At 38.2% G+C, this 21,780-nt stretch overlaps 2 pseudogenes; one reads left to right on the top strand and one right to left on the bottom strand.

Annotated features, from left to right (window-relative positions):
- The window catches only part of LOC115417855 (2-hydroxyacylsphingosine 1-beta-galactosyltransferase-like), a 34,862-nt pseudogene extending 29,394 nt beyond the window's left edge, over positions 1-5,468 (bottom strand).
- A 2,310-nt stretch (positions 5,469-7,778) lies between these two features.
- On the top strand, positions 7,779-21,780 carry LOC115425571 (testican-3-like; annotated as a pseudogene).

The following is a 21,780-nucleotide window of genomic DNA, read 5'->3' as shown; positions in this document are numbered from 1 at the left end:
CAGATATGACCCATTTGGACGCTCAGAGGCTCCGTAGTTATAGAAACACTATCATCTAGTACAACACTGATTGACAAGTAAAACCCATGGAGTTGGATCAATGACAGTGGATAGAGATGCTTGTTTTATGTTCAGTTATTGATATATTTACTGAAATGTCTTTTTTTTTTTTCAGTTTTCTGTTTCTGATATAATAATTTGCAAATGTAATCTGAGCTTTAATAAACATCTATATGATCAGTGAATTAAATGTAAGAAAATACATGGATTTTCACTGAAAGAAAAAAACAACACAAATACAGAAGATAATGTTTCAAGAAATGGTGACAAATCACTTAATCACTGAAACATAGAGAAAAAGTAATTTGGGAACTACTACAAAAGTAACAATGGGTCCTCATGGGTTAAAATATTTATTTCAATTTTACACAAGCATGCAGAGGTGTAGATGTGTTTTTATTGAGTAACTTAACTGGTTTAAGAAGAGGAATTTGCAGTGTCTGGATTCAATGGAGCAACCTGATGAGTTGTTTGAGAAGGGTGGTAGAATAATCCCCAAAAGACGTTGATGTCTGATTTCATGGTTGTGGTGTTTACACATGTCTTGTCAGATGCTCAGTTGTCGGGACACACCTCAAAAGTCTGTGTTCCAGTGAGGCAAGGTGTATAAAGCTCATGAAATAGTATAGGTTTGGTCACACCAAATATCACTCATGACTGTGAAATGTTGTTACTGCTGTTAACCCTTTATCGGGCAAATGACTGTTTTTGGTCATTTCCACATACATTACAAGACAGTGACAGCAACAACTCTAGTGAGTACAGTGAGGCAATAATCTCAGTTCACATGTGGTCTACAGGGTCTGTAAGGTCCACCTCTGCATGAACAGTGAGTGTACCTGCTTTGTTAGGTACCATGAAGTAATGGTACTAATGTAAGGAATGATGTTCAAAGGGAGAATGTGGATACAGATTTCCTTTTCTTATATTGTCAGACAGATACCTGGGTAAAAGAATTAACTCTTTTTCCATCTGTCTGACAAATAAGAAAAGGAAATCTGTATCAGTTCTATTAGATGGTATGAACCTATTTGGGATAATGTGGATGTGGACAGGTGTCGGGATCAACACTTATGTTAGTCTAATGTTCTAAAAGTGATGTTCTAATGTTCTAAAATACATGTTCCTTTCACCTTACATGTGTTTTTCTTGTATTTTTTAAATTTACTTCTTGGATTGTTTTTCTTTTTCCTTTTTTTTTTTTTTTTTTTTGCCACAGAAGGGCAAGGAACCAAATATGGTAACTTCATAGACCTTGATTTTCTACACAACAATAAAACATTTTGAATAATTTCACAGAAGTAATAAAGTCTTTTTAGATCCTCAAATAAGACAATAAGATTGAAATTTTAAATTTCACAGTATTTCCATGAGTGACCTATAAGGGTTAAAGATAAATACAGATAGAGGCTGCAGATGACAGTCTGTTATTTAATCCATTCATAGTAAAAAGTTGAAAAAAACAACATTTTTTAATACTGTGGCAGAACACGCTTATCAACAAAGCTAACTTAAACCAAACTAATTTATCTATTGAGAGAAAATTGTTATCACTTTTCTTGAAGTCTCACATTAATTAACGTGATGAACAAATGAGAAAACATAACCAACAGATTGTACATCTCTGTCCATGACTTTAAAAGAAAAAACAGATCGCAGCATTTAAGAGAAAGTATGTGTGTTCAGACCATCATTTGATTGACCCATCTTGAAACCAGGCCTGTGAATTGTATTGAGAGATACAATGGAGGGCAGCATCTTAAATACACTTTGAGGCCTGTGTCCCTTTGTGGATGCTGTCTATGATTAAACAAGTACACATTTTATGAACTGGACCACTTCATCTGTCCTTCTACTTCACAGATGGCATGGTGTTTTCACACGCTACATCCTTCATCCTCCATTTAAGACCATGTCATGTCATTACAGACAAACAGGTTTTTTTTACTGCCTCACAAAAAAAAAAAACCTCCCAAAAGGTCAGATCTGTGCTACCGTGCTCGTTATGCCAGTACTAAGTGGTTTCTTCATTAAAGAACACCATTTCAGGATCTGGTGATACAATAACCCACTTTATTGTGGAGTTAAAACACTTTGTTCCTTCACTGTCATCCTGGGATACTTTTTAACCTGTTGTAACCACAATACATTAATCTCTGAGAGTCATTATGCACGTTCTTCCTGAACTTTCATTTGGAAACTTCAGCCAAACAGAAACAAAACTAGTGAAACTCTAAAGATGCACTTTTTCATTTTCCTCAATGGCAAAGAAAATGACACTAGATCTGAAAGGAGGTGTTATAATGCAGCCACAGGTAGACCCTGATTTTACTGCCTTTAGTGACATTTTTGTAAGTTTAGAAGGTGATTTGGGCGATTTCTGGGAGCTCCAGTCTGTCTGAAGACACAGTGAACTATGTGTATGTGAATTTGACCCTCTGAGAATGTGATGAAATACATAAAAAAAAGCTCTCTGCTGTCACTCAGATAATCAAAATCCAAGTAACTGAACAAATAAAATGAATGGCTAAAAGTATTCAAATGTTCAGAATTGTGAAAAACTGAATCTGTATGCATTTAACTATTTAACTTCTACAACTACACTGTAGGTCAGGGGTGTCCAATCCTGGTCCTCGAGGGCCGGTATCCTGCATGTTTTAATAATAATAATAATATAATGGATTGGATTTATATAGCGCCTTTCTAGACACCCAAAGCGCTTTACATTATTGACCCATTATTCATTCGCGCTCACATTCACACTCCCTGATGTATCCCTCTTCAACACACCTGATTCACATGATAATCCTATCATTGAGCTCTGCAGTAGCCTGATAATGACTGTCAGGTGTACTGGAAGAGGGAAACATCTAAAACATGCAGGATAGTGGCCCTCGAGGACCAGGATTGGACACCCCTGCTGTAGGTGCTTCATCCTGTGCTCTACATGTAATGCTTAATACTCACCAGAAAGGGAGACAAAACACCATAGCACAGAGTCTGCACATTGTTTTCTTGTGTTCATTCATAATATAGGCCAACTATAATGTGATACGGCTCTGTTTTGTCCATTATTTCTGCAAGTTCTTTTGGCTCTTTGTGTTTACTATTCTTCCATTTACAAAATGTCTTTGTATGTACACCTACTGTACCATTTTTCATGTTACTATGGCTCCACAAGATTCAGATCAATTAAGTCCCCAGACATGAAAGTAGGAACTGTAAATACATTTCCACCCATGTGAGAAAGATGCAATTAGTAAAGAGATGAGACCAATGCTATGTGGATGGTAAAGAGTTAATATATACCAAAGACTCACACTGTGACGATCACAGACAGTATACAAACATGTATATTATATATTTTACATGGATAATAGTGTGTTGTTTTCATGTAATAGTAGAGAGAATTTACTGAAACTCATTTGAATATACTTTCCTGTGGTCCAGAGGTTAAAACAACCGACTATCATTTTGTTTTTGGCTTGTGCTATTATTTCTGCCACCTCCTTTCCTTTTTAGCTTCCTTTCAACATGTTCACTGACTTTGTCGCCAGCCCAACCACTGATGGCCATTTTGTTTCAGTCTGCCTTATCTTCTGCCTGCAGTTTCCCTCTCTGTCATTACTCTGCTATTAGCTTTTCGTCCTGGGGCTAAAACACAGGACTCACACTGACCTTATATTCGCTGCTATGCTTAAAATGCCTGCTTTCCAAGATAACAAACTCACTCCTTCTACCTCTCTCTCTCTCTCTCTTGCTCGCTCTCTCTCTCTCTCTCTCTCTCTCTCTCTCTTTCTGAAACATATGAAACCATGTTGAAAAATTCCATGCACAGAGTCAAACACATAATTCAAGACAAAACCAATTAATCTGCATATAAACAAAACATATAAACAAAATATGCACCACCATCACAGGTTCCTTGTGTAAAGAGACATAAATGCAATTATACCAACCAAACCCAATTGGTTTTTGGTTCACAAAAGAACCAAGATTACAAATAATACTATTAAAGTTTTAGACACACTACACACTCCAATGTTTCACCCATAGTTTAGCCATTCCCGCAATGAACTGGGAGTATTTATTAAATCTTATTCTGTAATTCACACAATACTATTTGACTGACACACCAAAAACAGGCACAGATTTAAATTAGAAGACATAAAAATAAAAAGATATTTGCTCTCTGCATACGGTGGGTTTAAGTTTCATAGACTGCTTTGTGGTAAATGTTGGATCAAGTATAATATTAAGATGCATGTATGTTCATGCACAGTGAAGACCATAATGAAAAGATTTTCCCAGTTTGGAAAATGTGATTGACTGCTCTGAGCCCTGACCTCAAATACATCAAGAGTCTTCAAGATGACATGAAACGCTAACTGAGAGCCAGGCCTCTTCACAAATTATCCCATACTTGACTGTACTAAAGGTGCTGATGCTGAAAAGGAACAAACCTGATGGAGAGCCTTCCTGAAAGAGTGAGCAGAACATATTAAACATCCTATTTATAAGAATGTGTCCAAAAAATAAAGCAGTGTCATGATTAGCAGCCTATACTTCTGCAGTTTATATATACAGGGTGGGGAAGCAAAATTTACAATATTTTGAGGCAGGGATTGAAAGACAGTGTATGACCAATTAGTTTATTGAAAGTCATGAGAATTTATTTGCCACAAGAAAATTGACATAATAGAAAATGTTTTTTATTCTATGTGTTCTCCTTCTTTCTCAATAACTGCCTTCACACGCTTTCTGAAACTTGCGCAAGTGTTCCTCAAATATTCGGGTGACAACTTCTCCCATTCTTCCTTAATAGTATCTTCCAGACTTTCTCGTAATAGTTTTGCTCACAGTCATTGTCTTCTTTCCATTATAAACAGTCTTTATGGACACTCCAACTATTTTTGAAATCTCCTTTGGTGTGACGAGTGCATTCAGCAAATCACACCTCTTTGACGTTTGCTTTCCTGATTACTCATATGGGCAAAAGTTTCTGAAAAGGTATGGATAATAGTGTTAGGTATGATTATGACATCATATATGTTTGGTTTCAAAACAATTGACATAGTGCCTGCTGAGAAAAAACAACTAAATGTTCATTGTAAATTTTGCTTCCCCACCCTAATATATATAGATATATTATATATATATATATATATATATAATAGGTACTAATGCCCCGACTAAAGACTTTAACAGTAAACTGCTTTTGCACGCAGGCTATTTTTAAACTCCTATAGCTCATAGCTATAGCCCTAATTCTTCACTGATGGATTTTCTACTCATTTTTACTCCAAACCCCCTCACCTCCCCTCCCTGTTCCTTCTCATTCCACCGTCCCAGTGAGCAGGTGCACAGTGACAGTCAGTGAGCTGTGAAATCTCCACTCCTTGAGACATGGTTCATGCCTCTCCTATCCAAATACACACTCACACATTTCATTGTTTTTGTCCTGTTTTCGTCCTTTTCCCTATCTCTAGTTTCTCATCTTTTTTTCTCTCTGTCTTTGATTGAGTCAACAGTGTGTGATCTTCATGAATTTACTAAGAGGTGAAAAAAGAAAATAAAATCAAAATATAGTGTAATCTATGCAGTAGCGTCATCAGGCTATAACAGTTAGCATGCAACAACATGTGTGTATTTGTGTGTGTCTGTTTGAGTGTCTCTCCTTCATATGTCTCTGACCACATCTACATCTTTAATGTCTGAGACTGAATAATTTATGAACCCCCTGGCTTAGAAGACATGCACACACACTAAATACCTCTTTTGCTTCGTCCATTTGCACAAAGATCATAAAGTACAAGCAAGAAGTAAGCCATTAAAAAATGACCATTGTATCCAGAAACTCAAACACACCACTATTCTTCACAGCTACCTTGCAAAGATGGCTAAGATTCAATCACCTTTGTTTGCGAGAACAAAGTGTGGTTCAAAGAAGTCTAAAACCCTGTGCTCTTTAAACCACAATGGTTTCTCTACTACCACTTTCCTGTTTACACGTTGCACACATCCTGCTGGAGCGAACACTCAACATGTATCAAATGTTTTTATATTGTTTACTTATGTGTGTACCCGAGAGTACTTATGTGGTTGACCATTTAGCATCTCATTTGCGCACACCACATGATACACTCCTGTGTGTCTCTCAGATGCAGTCATGCATGCTTCATAGTTCTAATTTGACTTTCAAATATCTGCGCTCTCTCATCTTTTCCACATGCGTACACTCACATACACACACACATCTTTTACAGAGCCTCCTAGGAAGATGAAGATGTGAAGATGAGGTCAAAGTTGGTTTCTGCAGCAACTGTGCATAATAAGGCACTGACCATCAGGCTTCTTTCAGATGAGCATTGTAATTAATTAATACTCTATAACTCTGCCCCAAAAATTTGCAAGATTTCATCTTTTTTTCTTCTCATCACCCTCATTCCATTTTTGTCTGCCCGAGTCTTTATCTTGTTCAAGTACAGATGAAACAAATTGAATAATATACTGAAATAAATTGGATAAAATTTGACAAAAGCCAGTATTTCTATACAGCAAACTAGGTCACAGCTCGGTGGTTGAATGAGTATGGAAATCCTGTGAATCAAGTACCATACGACCTTTTCAGTCTCTTAGACTTAATATAACCAAGCACCTATCAGAAATATTGGACATATCTGTCAGTACAATCTCCCTACCACCACTTGAATATTGTCTTAAAGGATAGTGTCCTGTGCACCTACATTGGTTGTGCCAGTTGCTCATGGTGCCCCAGTTCACCTTAGACATTTTTATAGTCTGTGAAAGCTGCAGAATCGTTCTGTTGATATATGTTCTAGCCCAAAACAAGTACACCACCCACACATTTCCCTTCACTCAAAAATACCTTTAACACTCTACAGAGGAATGTTTGGGGACTTGGAAAGCCCAGAAAAAGAGCAGTTCCTCCCACCTTCACAAATCATCCTGAACTGGCCATGTATTTATTATGGAAACCATGTTATCTTGTGACATTAATTTACAGTCCTGAGCTCACCTCTGCCAGGAATGTGAGGGAAACTTTCTCCTGAGTCACTACTGTACAAACAAGCCTGAGCGGCTCCTATTTGGAGGCCATAACAGAGCCCTTCCATAGAGAAACACACAAAACAGGAGTGTGCCTGCAGTTATTTCTGAAGACGACACATCTAAATATGTTTTGGATTGATGATGTCTTATAGTTCTAATGACCTCATGGCCGAGTTTTGCTTTTTGCAAGCCATCAGTAAAACATGACTCCTATCTTACTGTATATATATATATATATATATATATATATATATATATATATATATATATATGTATATATATATATATATATATTGTGTGTGGTGTGTGTGGTGTGTGTGTGTATGTTGTATAGCTATTATATATTAATTATATGTGTGTGTGTGTGTGTGTGTATGTATGTATATAGCTATATATATTATATATAGATATATATATATTATATATATATATATATATAGATATATAATATATATATCTTCCCCCCGCAGAGGTAATCAGTGGAAACACTTTTGCGGTGGCCTGATAACAGCACACAGCAAGCCATCATGACTGTTTCCTCTGCGCCGAGGGAGGCAGAAAGGGAGAGAAAAGAGGGACAGAGGGCTGGGGGCGCGCACCGTGCGACGCGCGTTCCCGATGTGCAGCCGGTGCGGGGAGAGGGAGAGCGAGGAGAGAAAGAGGAGAGAGAGAGAGAGAGAGAGAGAGAGAGAGAGAAGAAGGCTGCTATTACTAGTGACAGAAAACGACAGCGAGCACATACAGTCTGGAGAGCAGCTGATGCGACAAGGTAAGAGGAAAAAACCCTCCGCATCTGTGTGTTCAGCCTTCAGCAGCAGCATTTACAGCCTCATGTGATACAGATTGAGCTGCCTCTGCTCTCAGCGCGATTGCGGTGTCCTCCAGCCTGATCCGATGTCCTCTCTCGGTGCTGTTGTTGTGTCCGCAGATGCTGAGCGTCGCCTTGCTGTGTGTGTGCGCCGTCGCCTTCGGAAGCGTCTCCGCTCGCTCCGACAGCGGCAATTTTTTGGATGATAAATGGCTGGCGGAGAGATGGGATAAATTCAGAGATGTGAGTAATATTATTGGTAGATATTATTAGCCCCCCCCCCCCACCTCCCTCCTTCATTATCTCATTTACCCCGCTTCCCCCTATAGCCACCCTCATTGGTTTGTGATCATGCGCTTCTCGTTTTCTCGTTGTGTCAAGCGCCGTCACGGGGCCCGTTTGTGGTGTTTGTCACACGTTCATCACCCGTTCCACTGATACAGTAAATAAACTAGCGGTACTGAGATGATCCTAGTCTGGGAGTGCGTTTTGGCGATGGCTGACTGTGGATATCCAAGGTAGCCGAGGCCTGCGCAGTAGACTCAAATGAAGATCGCCTATAGCTGTGAGAAAGGACCGCGGACTCCCCAAATGGGGCCTAATTATAGGCAGGTATGAGGGAGGGAGTCCGCAGTAATGAGGCCTGGATTTACAGTTTGTTTAGAGGAAAGAACACCTGCCACAATGTGCTGCAGTGGCAAGAACATGAAGCCACATCAGTAGCAGTATACTCGCACTTGTGCCTGATATTCTCATATCACATGCTCCAGCTGGGAATAAAATCAAATATTAACACTACTGGATCACAAAATAGAGCAAGTCCAGTGTAAACACAGAAACCCCTATGAGGATACTAGCAGATTGATGTGCAGCAGTGGATCTAATGTGTCTGTGCCTTTCAGAGTAGCAGTGATTGGGTTTGAAGTGATCTGGGTGATTGTGCTGGTGGTGTCTTTTCTAGCACACTTCAACAAGGTACTGTCAGCCACCATTATCCTGACATGTTTATGTAAGGCCACTTAGCGCAGGAATGCAGCTAATTACCTTGGAACATAGAACATAGGACCAAAAATACTGACCTTCATTCTAAGTGAATGTATATCAGCTGCAGATCATAGTTTAGATATGCCTTAAAGAAAAAAAGTGTGTAGTTTATCTATAGTATGGATATGTTGCCTTCTAAACACCAATCTGAAAGGTGCACTGCCTGCACACGTAGCCTACATATCCACACAAAAAAAAAAACACAAACAGGCTTTTGTATTCAAGCTCCACTTAGCAGAGATGCACAAAAGTCCCTGATTCATGACAGAAGAGAGAAACCGCTTCAAGACATGCTTTTTATCTTGTTTTATGTAACGTGTTATTATTATTTGTGTGGCATGAGTTATGTGTTGCGACTTTTACTTTCCTTGCCTCACGTACAATAACATATGAGCCCATCACTAAGGTGGACACATGTGATACGCTTCAGGTCCAACTACTGGGCAGGATTTGGATTATGCAAATAAGGTGTCAGGACCGAGTGGCAGACAGGAAAAGTGATTGGCCATGTGCTGTACTGTTTAAGCTGAGCAAGTGTTTGAAGCACAGAATACAGTGATTCAGTGACTGTGTTACTGAGGTCTATAAATACCCCCAAAGGCAATGAAAGGACACCTGTTCCATCCAAGCACATAGATAGATAGATAGATATAGGTATAGATAGATAGTGTTGAGATGAAGCTCAGTGTGAATTTTTTTAACCTTGAGGCCCAAGAAGTATTACAGAACATGAAAGCATTATGTGCTCTGCATATGACCAGTCCACATCTTTTATGTGTGTTGTACTGTACCAGATTTTCTTTGTTTTTTTTGCTCCAAGATCTGAAGTGTTTTCCCTAAGGGTTATGAGGTTACGCTTTTTAACTTTACATCTTTTTTTTTTGTCTGGATGCTCATGTTTTTTTCACAATTATTTTATCTTAAAGAGTGTTTTTCACACACAAAGACAGATAAGTCAGTGGATTTTATTATACTTAAGGTGTGGTGTTAGGGCTTTGGGCTAACTGTGCAGTCGTACTTATTTATGGGTGTTTATTTTCATGCCAATCTATATGAACTGTAGTGATGTGTTTAAGCGTACAGTAATTAGCTGCACAGTGTATAATCTTAAACACATGCATCCCTATACTGTCACAATATTCTCACATTACTGTATGTATTTCATAGCACTCACAACTCATGGGGCCAATTGGAACAGTAAAAAAAAAAAAAAAAATCACAGCATCACTTAGATCTCAGATTTTATGAATGTGTGATGAAAACATGGGCTTGATTACACCCTCCAGAGCTAACTTTTCAAAGATATGTAGCGTAAGATGAATCCTGACTTCAAGACAGACATGAATATTAATCAGGTTGGTTTATATGAAAGGTAATTTGACTGAAACACTTTAGCTTCACTTAATGTGGTTAGCGTTAGCTTAATTGAGCAATTAGTGAAGCAGAGTGTTCCTAGAGGTGTGAACGGCTGCAAATACACCTGCTTACCTGCTGTAATGTGATGTACCAGCTTTGTGTTGCATTACCATCATTTAGATTTTGTGTTAGACATATAGTATGGCTCTCATCCTTCAGTAAGAGCCATAAGTGGGTCCCCTGTTAAGTGCACTAGATACGATCCCGGCTACTCATTTACTGTGGGTTCTCTTAAGATGGTTGGAGAGGCCTGGGGCTCTTTCTTCTACATGCGCTGGTGCCATCTCATCTTTTTTAGACATTTTGCCCTACTCTGGACCTTGCCTGACTTCCAGAATTGGCACACAGAAAAAAGATAAGCTTCAGAAAAGGGTGAAGATGAAAGGAAAAACACAATGAACAGTATGTGATGAAGAGCTAGAAGCTTAATTATAAGGTATACGACTAAATTAAAAGCTTGTTTTGACTAGCCTCATTAGAACAGATTACACCCTCTCATACTCTCCTCTTTTGTGTGCTTTTGTCTACGTATTTGTCCTGTGTTGTTTGTGTTGTGGAGGGTGAATGATGTAGAGAAGGTACAGAGCTTCAGGGCTTTTCCACTTCAAAGCACCTCAGCGTGGATTTGTGTGTGTTTGTGCGCGCATGCATGCGACAAGCTTGAGCAAGACAAGTAGAGCCAGTACAGTGAAAACATGCGCATATTTCTCCTGTTGGATGTTGGGGAAGGAGCGACGCTTGAAGGAAGTAAAAGGAAGCCATTAGGACACAGTTAACAAGTAGAAAACATAAGCTGTTAAAATCCCAATCAAAGTGAGAAGAGTATCAGAAACATCATATTAATGAGGTCTTCTGTTAAACACACGGACACAAAGACACAGTAGGAAAGTGGAGCTTTAAATCTTTTTCTATTTTTTGCATTTTTGCATGTAAGAAAAAGCTGTTATAGGTGAGAATGAGAGAGGAATGGAAGTGGAGGGAAATGAAGAGATAAATTGAAAAGTTGCTATTTTTAGAATATACCCAGGAGGCTAGTAGACCTATTGTTGAATTTTGGGTTTTTTGAGCTTTTGGAAAGTGGGTAGCTGGTAGCATACGCAGTAAAGTGTATTCATCCAGTTATTTGATGTTCTGTAGTGCTGACAGGTTCCTGCACTACTTTCAGTATATGGCGGTGATAGGTTTGTTTGTTTAGAGCACTGTGTATGTGTGTGTGTGTATGTCTGCGTGTGTCCGTGCACTCGCGTGTGTCAGTTGATTCCATTAAGGAATCAGACCGCAAGCACTTTTGTTGCCTTGACTAGTCTAAAAGGTCCCGGCCCCCATAATGCAATGTTCTCATTATTCAGTCTCCAGTCTGTAGAGCTACAAGGGAACTGTCCTCAACATAAGACAAAACAATATAACACTATTTACTTTAGCGTTATGTATGGGCTTTGTTGGTGTTAATCAAGTAAATAAAGATAGTCTTGTAGATAAAACTATTAATCAACAGTTCTGCAATCAGTAATAAAGAGTCTGTAGGGAGGGTGTGTAGGGTCAGAAGGGTTAGCAATAGAGAAGAAGAAGGCAGAATTAATTAAAGGTTAGAAAAAAAACAGAGGTGACCCTGGTGACCTAATGGCAAGCAAATGAGCAAGAGAAATGAGAATATGGAAAACACCAACACTATGAAAAATGTGGGATGCCTTACATGAAGATTTGGACATGTTCTGTTCATACCTCACTGATACCCTCACTACTGGATGAGTATACATTATAATTTTATCACAGGTGAAGCAGCACAGGGCTTTTGGCAACTTTAGGTTTTACTATTTTTCCAGTTCTAATGCATTTGTATTTGTGTAGTACATTTGTATGTGAAACAAGTTTTCCATTATACTGATGCACTTAGTAGAAACCGTACAAATCTACAATGCAAGAAAAAGGTTAAGTTTGATTATCTGTGTTTATTTCTGAATCTGAATCCCATGGTTTATAAAGTATAATCAAAAGCACAAAAATATACATAAATATATACGTTATAATTAAATTGGAAATATGTATAAAAAAGGAAACAACCGGAATACTCAGGGGTAGGGCTATGACACAGACTAAATATTATTATATAAATATTATCATCATAAGAAGTTTCATATCAGTTGCTACATGTGAATTTTCAGGTAATTTCAGAGTTTAATCTCTTACTTCATGATGAGAAAAGGATGCTTAGCAAACAGCTGAATGTTTCACAGGCAGAACATTCAAACAGAATAACAATAAAATATGCAGAAGTGAAAAAAAATACACTGAAAGATTTGATTTAATTTGACAATAGGAACACAATAAACCTGGAAGATAGAAAGAATTGTTGAACTGCTGATCCCAAAGTACAATTATCACGATATAACAGAAATAATACGATATGACATGTAATTATACACAATTTTTTATAGTTTTGTTTCATTTTCCTGCTGGAGTCATCAAAATTTAAAATGAAATATTCTATATGTAGTTGTCTATGTGCTTTCCTTTTTGAGTTAAACTACATGTATTTACAGTGTAACCCATAAAGACCCAGTGCTACTTTAGTGTCAGTTCCCAAATGAATTTTTCTCTCTATTTAACCTTTCTTAAATGATTTCACCATTTACTCTAACATTATCCTCTGTATTTTGTGTTTTTTCAGTAAAAATCACATATTTTCCTGTATTTAATTTACTGATCATGTAGATGTTCATAAACGCTCAGATTAAAGTTGAGGGTTATTATCTCAGAAACAGAGAAAACTGAAGAAAAAGTGACTTTTTCAGCAAAGATATCAACAATTAAACATAAACAAAAGTGTCTCCATCCACTGTCATTGATTAAACGCCATCGGTTTTACTGGTGAATCAATGTTGTAGAAGATGACAGGATTTTCATGTTCACTACGGAGCCTCTGAACGTCCAAATGGGTCATATCTGATGACCATGAAAAGATGATGAACTGTATTTTACACCAATTATTTACATGTATTGATAGGATTAGTGGATCAACATGTATAAAGCAGTTTAGATTAAGAGATAATTTTGGTTGATGGTGGATGTTTGGGTCTGTATGGGTTAATGATTCAGTGGTGGTTTCCTTCAAGGTAAAAACAATGTGTTACTGAACGTGCATGTCACAAGCATCCAAACCAAAGACAACAATCCCCCTCAAACCTAAAGTTTAAACAAATTCTTGCCATATTTAAAGTACAATGCAAATCTTTCCATCTGACAACCTGGATAGCAAGAAATAGCACAGCAATGTCTATTTACCTTTATAGGTTTTACCTTTAGTGTTGTTTAAAACACAGTACTTTATTAAAAAAAAAAAAAAAAAAGAACATTTCTGTCACCCACACCTCCTCTTAACCACACACCCTTAACCTACTGAGCTTCCACTCACACTTCCTGCCCTAACCGTGCAGGAAAGCAGAGATGGCTCTGTCCCCATTACTGAATCTCTTCCTGTACTCTGTCTGTCATTATCATAAACACTGAGGCCCTTACTGTCAAACATTCACTAGATCCATTTCAATTGAGTTTTTATGGAAACTATTGCAGTGGTTAAATTTTTTTGTTTTTAGTCTTTTTATCTCCAGTTTCATGAGTGATTTACCTCAAAAGTCAAGTATAAATATGATCCTTTTTTATATTGCCTTTTTATTTGTTCTTATTTTACTTCCGAACTTAATTGCAAATTACAAGAACCAGATTGTGCAGAGGAAACATCAGTTCAGTGTGATACTAAGCACCCTTAAAAAGCGTCTCACACTGTGTAAAACAACATTTGGCTAAAATGAACCAAGGTGCCAAGGAGTGAAAGAGCACAAATGAAATAACTTTAACATGATAAGCTCACAAGGAATTATTTTGACAACATTAGAGAGAAGACAGTACCCTGAATGTAGAAAGCGAGATTAGAGTAAAACAAAATGTAGATCATTATTTCTGACTATTTCTACGCCCCTTTAACACTTGCATCATCAGTGAGAAACCCATGAGTGTAACTCTTCCTGTTTTGTAGATGTACATATAAACTGTGGAAACACATGTGATACACGTTCACGTTTAACGCAAGACACAATAACACTATTCCACTCTGTGTACTCCTGTTTTATTATGTCTTTCTGGGAATACTTTGAAGTATCTTTTTTTCTGGGATCTGGTTAAATTAAGGCGTAATTCAGTTTCAATTAAATTAATTTAAATTAAACTGCATATTTAGGATCAAATCTGCAACTCTATTCACGAGTAACATGATCACATTCTTTTCTTAATTTTCCCATAAATCTGAAGAAAAATAAGGCTATAAACAGGACTGAAAAACTTGAATGTTCTTCCCCTAATTGTCATGTTCCTCTCTATTTTTTTCTTCAGTGCAGTCATATGCAACAGTATCTAAATAAAATACATGCATGAAAGTGTCACCACCGGTTTTGTCAAATCAAATTTCAACGTGTGATCAAAAGGCTAATGAAATGTTCTCTTATTCTTTGTCTTCATAATGCTTTCTCATGAAGGAAGTGGAGGTTTGTATGGCTGCCTAATATACATAGTATCTGCTGTGTTTATTTACTACCTGTACTATCTGAAAAATCATGTCATGGTTTTAAAATGGTCTAACCTGTTTCAGGAGCCGAGAACATGGACTCCATCCAAGCCCTTCGATCAAGGTGGGTGTGAGTGACTTGAATGATATAACAATAAAAATAAGCTCCAACCTCTAACAAAGGCTGCATCTAACAGAACACTTTTTTGATGTACAACAACAGGTAAATCTAATACAATACTTTGTAGAAAGGTTGCAGCCATTATCTGAAATAAAAGCAGAATTTAACACAGGAAACTGATGTGATAGGTGATTTATGCAAAATGTTCCTGATACTCATGAAATAAAGACCACATTGGTAGGTTTGGTGATGGTTAAATTAAGTCATAAACCAGTAATATACAAAAAGCGCTGATGAAAAAGTGCAAAATAAGAAAAAAAAGTGTTAAATCTGGGACAATGCAGAGCCAAAGGAATCTATAGAAGCATTTCTATCTTGAGCCAAACTTCATGTTATTGAAATTTGTCATTTGCTTTGTGTGTGATTTTGATCTAAACTGCTCTATTTCTAGCACCTAGTTTTATTTTACTGATAAATTTGGATAACTTGTATGTTCTTCCCACATCTTTTGCAACTAAATTTCCCATTGTACTAGAGAGTGATAAGCTCATAAACACATCCAGGCAAACCAGGACACAAACACACTCACTCTTACTTATCACCATATCCTCAAACACTCACCCAGCATCCACACACACACTCACACACTCACTCACAGACATGTCAGGCAAACAATAGCATTAGATAGTGCGTTGGAGGATGGAGGCAGGATAATCTGCCAAAGCTGCTCAGGGATTACAGTAAGGTTCTTTAGAACAGAGGTCATTCGCAAACTGTTCTGAGATCAGCTGAAGCCTTTAGATACTGTGCTCAGGTACCATGCTGAGGGCTGACAAGCGGTCAGATCCAGAATGCATGCTGTGTCCAACAAAGATCACACCCTCAGAGCTAAAATCAGCTGTCTAAGATCAGTTGTGGGATCTGATGCCAGATCAGTTTGAGGAGCTCTGCAAGGGCACACATGAAGCTGACACTCATTTCAGGCTGATGCAGAGTCAGAAGTAGCCTCTCTAACAAGTTCCATCTGTTTTTAGCTGTAAGCATACGTAATGGTATTATGGCTTTGAGTTCTGTGTGAGAGAGATTCCCAGAGTATGTGAGGAGAGTGGATTGAATTAGCACACACCTAAACAGCCAAATCTCTCACACCTTTTAAGTACATCAGATCTGTAAATATCAAAAGAAAGAGCACGGTTTCACCTGAAATCTTTCATTTGTATTCATAAAAGAACCAAAGGAAAATGTAGCATCGGATGACGAGCTTTGTTTGTCTTTAAATAGAGAAGCTGTGGTTTTGTTTCATGCACAGTCCACATCTACACATCTAAAGACTTGTCATACTATTTGTGTTTCCAGGCCTTGATCCAGCAAAAGACCCCTGTCTGAAGATCAAATGCAGTCGCCACAAGGTGTGTGTGGCTGAGGATTATAAAACTGCCACTTGTGTCAGCCAGAGGAGAGTTAGGTAAGGGATGCACACACTTGCTCCTGGTGTCAAAGCTGTCTTCACATTTGCATTCAGACATTTCTTTGACAAAGTCAGAAATGAAACACAAATGACAGGGGATTAAAACCAAATCAATTTTTTTTTTTTTTTTTAGTTTTCCATGTTTCCTGTTCACATGGTAGGCTAACCTCACTAGGAGTGGCGGTTGTTTTTCTATTTTACGAGCTGGTCTAATGGTTTCCCGGCTCTCTTGCGACTGTTGTGACATTCATGTTTAGTCCAATTACCCCAGCACTGGCCTGCCGTACAACAAGTCCTGCCAAACAATATGAATGGGCTTTGTATGTGTAGTGTGTGTTTCTGTCTGGGACACTGTCGACTGGACAGAGGACAGTAACACCACACTGACCCCATTTCCCATTCTTAGTACCAACACAATTACCAAAGCATAGTGCAAGCAAATCAGGAAAATAATCACACATAAATCCTAAATCCTTGTCTCATTTCTGAAATGGCTGTAAAAATAAGACAACATATCACACAGAAACACACGGAAGCATTGGTCTTGAATAGAGAAGGCAGGACAAGGCTGAGTAGTGTGTTTGCACTATTTTTTAAAGACAGGTGTTTAGCTGGTATATAATTGATTGTTTCACATCTATTTTAGTTTCAAAGATGCTAGTTTGTACCAGAGTCCAGGGTCGAAGTGTAAACCATGTCCAGTGGTTCACCCCTCTCCTGTTTGTGGAACTGACGGACACACATATTCCACCAAGGTACCCACACTCACACATACACACACAGTACAAACTCATCACCTCTCACATGATGGAAACATCTGATCACAGTATCACACATTTCTTTTCCTCATAGGGTACGTATCCTGATTTAACTTCCTCTTCTGTCTCATCCCTTGTATTTTTTGTCTCTGTTTGCTTTGCTTAGTGTAAGTTAGAATACCAGGCATGCATCACAGGGAAGAAGATCGCCATGAAGTGTCCTGGCATGTGTCCCTGCCCCACTCAGGCAGAACACAGCTCACCAGAAAAGAAAGGTACATACATGACCATGTGTATGGTCATCATTCTTATTGAAATGTCAAAACCATTCCATTTTGCTCAAGTATCATCTCCACAAGTTTCAGGGCAGCTGTGAGTGGACTGTGACTTGTCATCTTCTTCACACGAGAGGAACACTAAAGAATCACTTCATCATCATTAATTATTTCTGTGTGTTCCCTCAGTGTGCAGTGAGTCAGACCTGAAGGAGTGGTGAATCGACTGAGAGACTGGTTCAGAGTTCTGCATGAGAATGGCAACCACAAGAGAGTCAAAATCCAAAAGCCGGAGAAGAACAGTAAGTCGTAAAGTAGCGACGAGTAAGGGATAAAATACAATGAGCTGCAGGGTTTATTTTAATATCATTTATATCCTTATTATTACATAGCTGTTAGCTAAAATATTGGTATGATATCAATAATATGCTGAATGTGATGATGATTTTATTGCTGCCGCTAAATAAATGGCCTGTTTGCTTCTTTGAACTTCATACAGTATAGCAGTGTACTGTTACACTATTATTCTGTAGACTTTGAAAATGACCACAAAATTGTAAAAAAAAAAAAAAAAAAAAAAAAAAGGAAATAAAAATCTTTAAAGCTTTGTCCTAAACATGGTTGGCTATATGTCATTATAACATGTGACCTTGTTTTGCTTGACATTTCTTTGCAGAGTTTGAGGTCGGGGCGTCACCTATTTGTAAGGACCCTCTGGGCTGGATGTTTTCTCGTCTGGACACAAACTTTGACCTTCAGCTCGACCAATCAGAGATTAAGAGTCTTTACATGGACAGGAATGAACCGTGCTCTGACGCATTCTTCAGATCTTGCGATTCACACAATGACAAAGTCATAACCAGCTCTGAGTGGTGCACATGCTTCCAGAGGTACACAGGTAATGTCTGGATACACTCACATACTCATAAATGTTGAAAAATGCTTACATGAATGTTCTTCCAAATACAATTACTGAGGGTTGAGAGTTCAGTTTTTTGTAAAGTTCTTTAAAGTTGAGCTATCTTCTACAGACATTAATCAAATATACTAGTAGCTAATGGTGGTCTGAGTCTGCAATAAAATGTTTTAATAATTTCATTCTAAAATTAAAGTGAACTAGAAGAACACTCAGTGCAGTGCATACCTCTGTCAAGTTATGAGCAGTGGTAGAAAAAGTAAAGAAACTTCTTCCAGATCTGCTTCACAGTTAAGCAGGTTTGCCCTTGTGCTACGCCCATGCCTGTTCCCCCAACTTTCATAAAACTTAGCCTGGGAGTTTTGTACAATTCTGCTGGGACACAGGCAGAAAAAAAATGGTAATGAAAACATAACCTCCTTGGTAGAGGTAAAAATCTCCTGAAAATGGTCTTGCTAACATATATTCTAACATTTTACACACAATCTTCAATGTGTTCTTACTATGGTCAGTAATTTACAAGGAAAACCAAATCTGAAGGAACAGATTACACTGCAGTTGCTTGTCATCCATGTACCGACTGTATACTGGACTCTGTGAACTATAACAGCACGATACATTACATTAACACACCACCGTAACACCAAGGATGACTGTTTGTTTTGGTTATAAAGACGCAATGTTCAGTGATGACTCACTAAGCTGCATGTGTAAAAGCAAAGACAGCAGGATAACAAACATCCTGACGAAAGCAGAAAATACACAAAAGAAGCAAAGTTCACACAAACAAATCCCAGAAAAGCAGACTTGTGCAGTTTGTTACAGAGTCCCTTGTCTATTCTTTTCAGATTCCCCTTGTAAAGCAGAGCTGTCCAGTATCAACAAAAAGCAAGCAGGGAAGAAACTACTCGGTGGGACTCACTATCACACTAACATTCATAACAACACCACACAGAGCGTGTCAGCCTATCTCACTGTCTGTGCTTGGCTTCTATGTGTAGGTCAGTATCTGCCGTCCTGTGATGAAGACGGTTACTACAGGACCCATCAGTGTCACAGCAGCAGTGGCCAGTGCTGGTGTGTGGATCGCTATGGTAACGAGTGGCTGGCTCACGCACCCATGGCCCTGCAGACTGCGGTAGGCAAAACAGGAAAAGGGACTGTCATGTCAAATTGTTTTAAAACATGCCAAAGTTATTAGGATGCAAAAGTAACAATAAATATACGCCTGAAGAAAAAAAAAAGGAAAGGAAAGGAAAACATAAAATATACACTGATGTCCAGACCGGGTCATTCAGTATATTCAGGTTGAACTGACCAAATTTTTTTGCATGTAATGCTGCTGAACCTAGACCTGACCAACTGACGTAACCCCAGATCATAACATTGCCCCCACAGGCTTGTACTGTAGGCACTAGGCATGATGGGTAATCACTTCATTCACATCTCATCACGTCCTGATGCATCATCACTCTGGAACAGAATCAGTCTGGACTCATCAGACCACATGACCTTATCCCGTTGAAACACAGTCCAATCTTTATACTCTCAAACTGATGGTTGTTTAAGAACTGAGAAACTAAAGAATTTGTTGCAAGTGAAACATACGACTCACTTTAGTAATTATCCAATGTAAAGACCTGAACTGTTTGCCAAGTTAGATCCATCCAGTGACTTTTTTTTTTTTTTTTATCAAGAAATGTATACATCAGAACTGGTCCATACATGTTAAACATGCGTATCATCCATACACTTCTGACACTGGTACTGATACCTTTACTTTGATATTGGTCTGTACACAATACTTTCTAAGATACAAATTCGTTATTTTTACTGAATTGAAAAAGACTACAAACAGTATAGTACTAACACAAAAATGAAACCCATTCACCACATCTTGAACCTGTCTATTAACATAACATCATTAATAAATCAATGTACATAAGAGAAGCTGTTGTACATGTTGCATGCACAGATGAGTGGCTTCCTTAACTATTGAAATTTGGTATGAAATAGCTTTAAATGATCAGATATGTCTTTGCAGTTTAAAAATAATCAATAATAAGCAATCCTTATGGTAACTTGACTTGTACAGTTGGGTCTACGTGGTGTCTTATTTTCTGCTTCCCTGTTTGCTAGGTGTAATCTTGGAGTCATCTGGAGACCTCGGCAGTGGGGATTCGCTTTCACCGACGATGATGAAGATTCCTTTGCTCTCAGTGACGACGGGATGGATGATGAAGACGATGAAGACGAGGATGATGACGATGACAACGACGAATATCTGTCATAATTTTAAAAAAGAAAACAAAAAAAAGAAAAAGAGAAAACTGTTTGTTTGGTCAACTGCACGTTTCTTGGTGACTCCCCAGGCAGATACTTAATCGTACTAACAGCCTATGGACTACTCTCTGTGTATCGTTTGTTCATAAGTTTAAAAAAAAAAAACAATGTTCCTAGCAAAATGTTTATGATTTCTCTTCTCGTCTAAATATAAATAGATTGGTTGATGGCACTTGTTCATTTGTCAGCCAACCAGAGAATATGACGGACTAAATGACAACCAATCCTTTGGATTCGGTCACATGTGCAAAGACCTCTTCTTTCATTGGACACTCCATGTCTTCGTGTGTCCTGTCCTTGTGCAGCACTCTTACGCCTGAGTGTGTTGACGCCTGAGGCACAATGTTAAAGAGATCCCCTCCTTTCCTTCATGCCTTCATCCCTTCCTCCCCTCCTGGACCCTTTACCTCTTCTCTAATGTTCCTGTGTATAGGTGGGATGTTGATGATGTAGATAATATTGCACTCTTTAGGTTTTGTTTGATCATGATTTGTAACTGTGACTGTAACTGTGTGGAAAAACAAGATAAGTTAGACATGCTTCATTAGGAGAATTAAGGCAAAAACACAGTATGAGCTGGATAACAATCAGAACCGACATGCGAGCTGTTTTCAGTGGAACACAAATCAAGTCAGATCATCTCAAAGGCTTAGCAACAAAGAAAGCCAAATTACTGCTTGAGAGAAAAAAGAACAGCAGTGTTTGGAGGGGAATTATCTATTTTTCTAATCCATTCTTGAATGAATACAGAAGATGAAACAGATTTGTCGTAGCATGTCTAATACTGCGTGATGGCGTTTCTCTCTGTAGAACCAGAGCCTAAACCTTTGCGGAACTTAAAATATAGTGTCGCTTGAGGCTGCAAATCTCCTCCAAGCATACAGATGAAGCAACACTTACATAGTCATGAACTGCTTGAGCCTCAAATTTGTGAGATAAAAA

This window comes from Sphaeramia orbicularis, chromosome 1 (genome assembly GCF_902148855.1).
Source record: "Sphaeramia orbicularis chromosome 1, fSphaOr1.1, whole genome shotgun sequence".
In the NCBI taxonomy this organism is placed as follows: domain Eukaryota; kingdom Metazoa; phylum Chordata; class Actinopteri; order Kurtiformes; family Apogonidae; genus Sphaeramia; species Sphaeramia orbicularis.
Note: the sequence above shows the minus strand (reverse complement) of the source record. Positions and strands in the feature narration are given on the sequence as shown.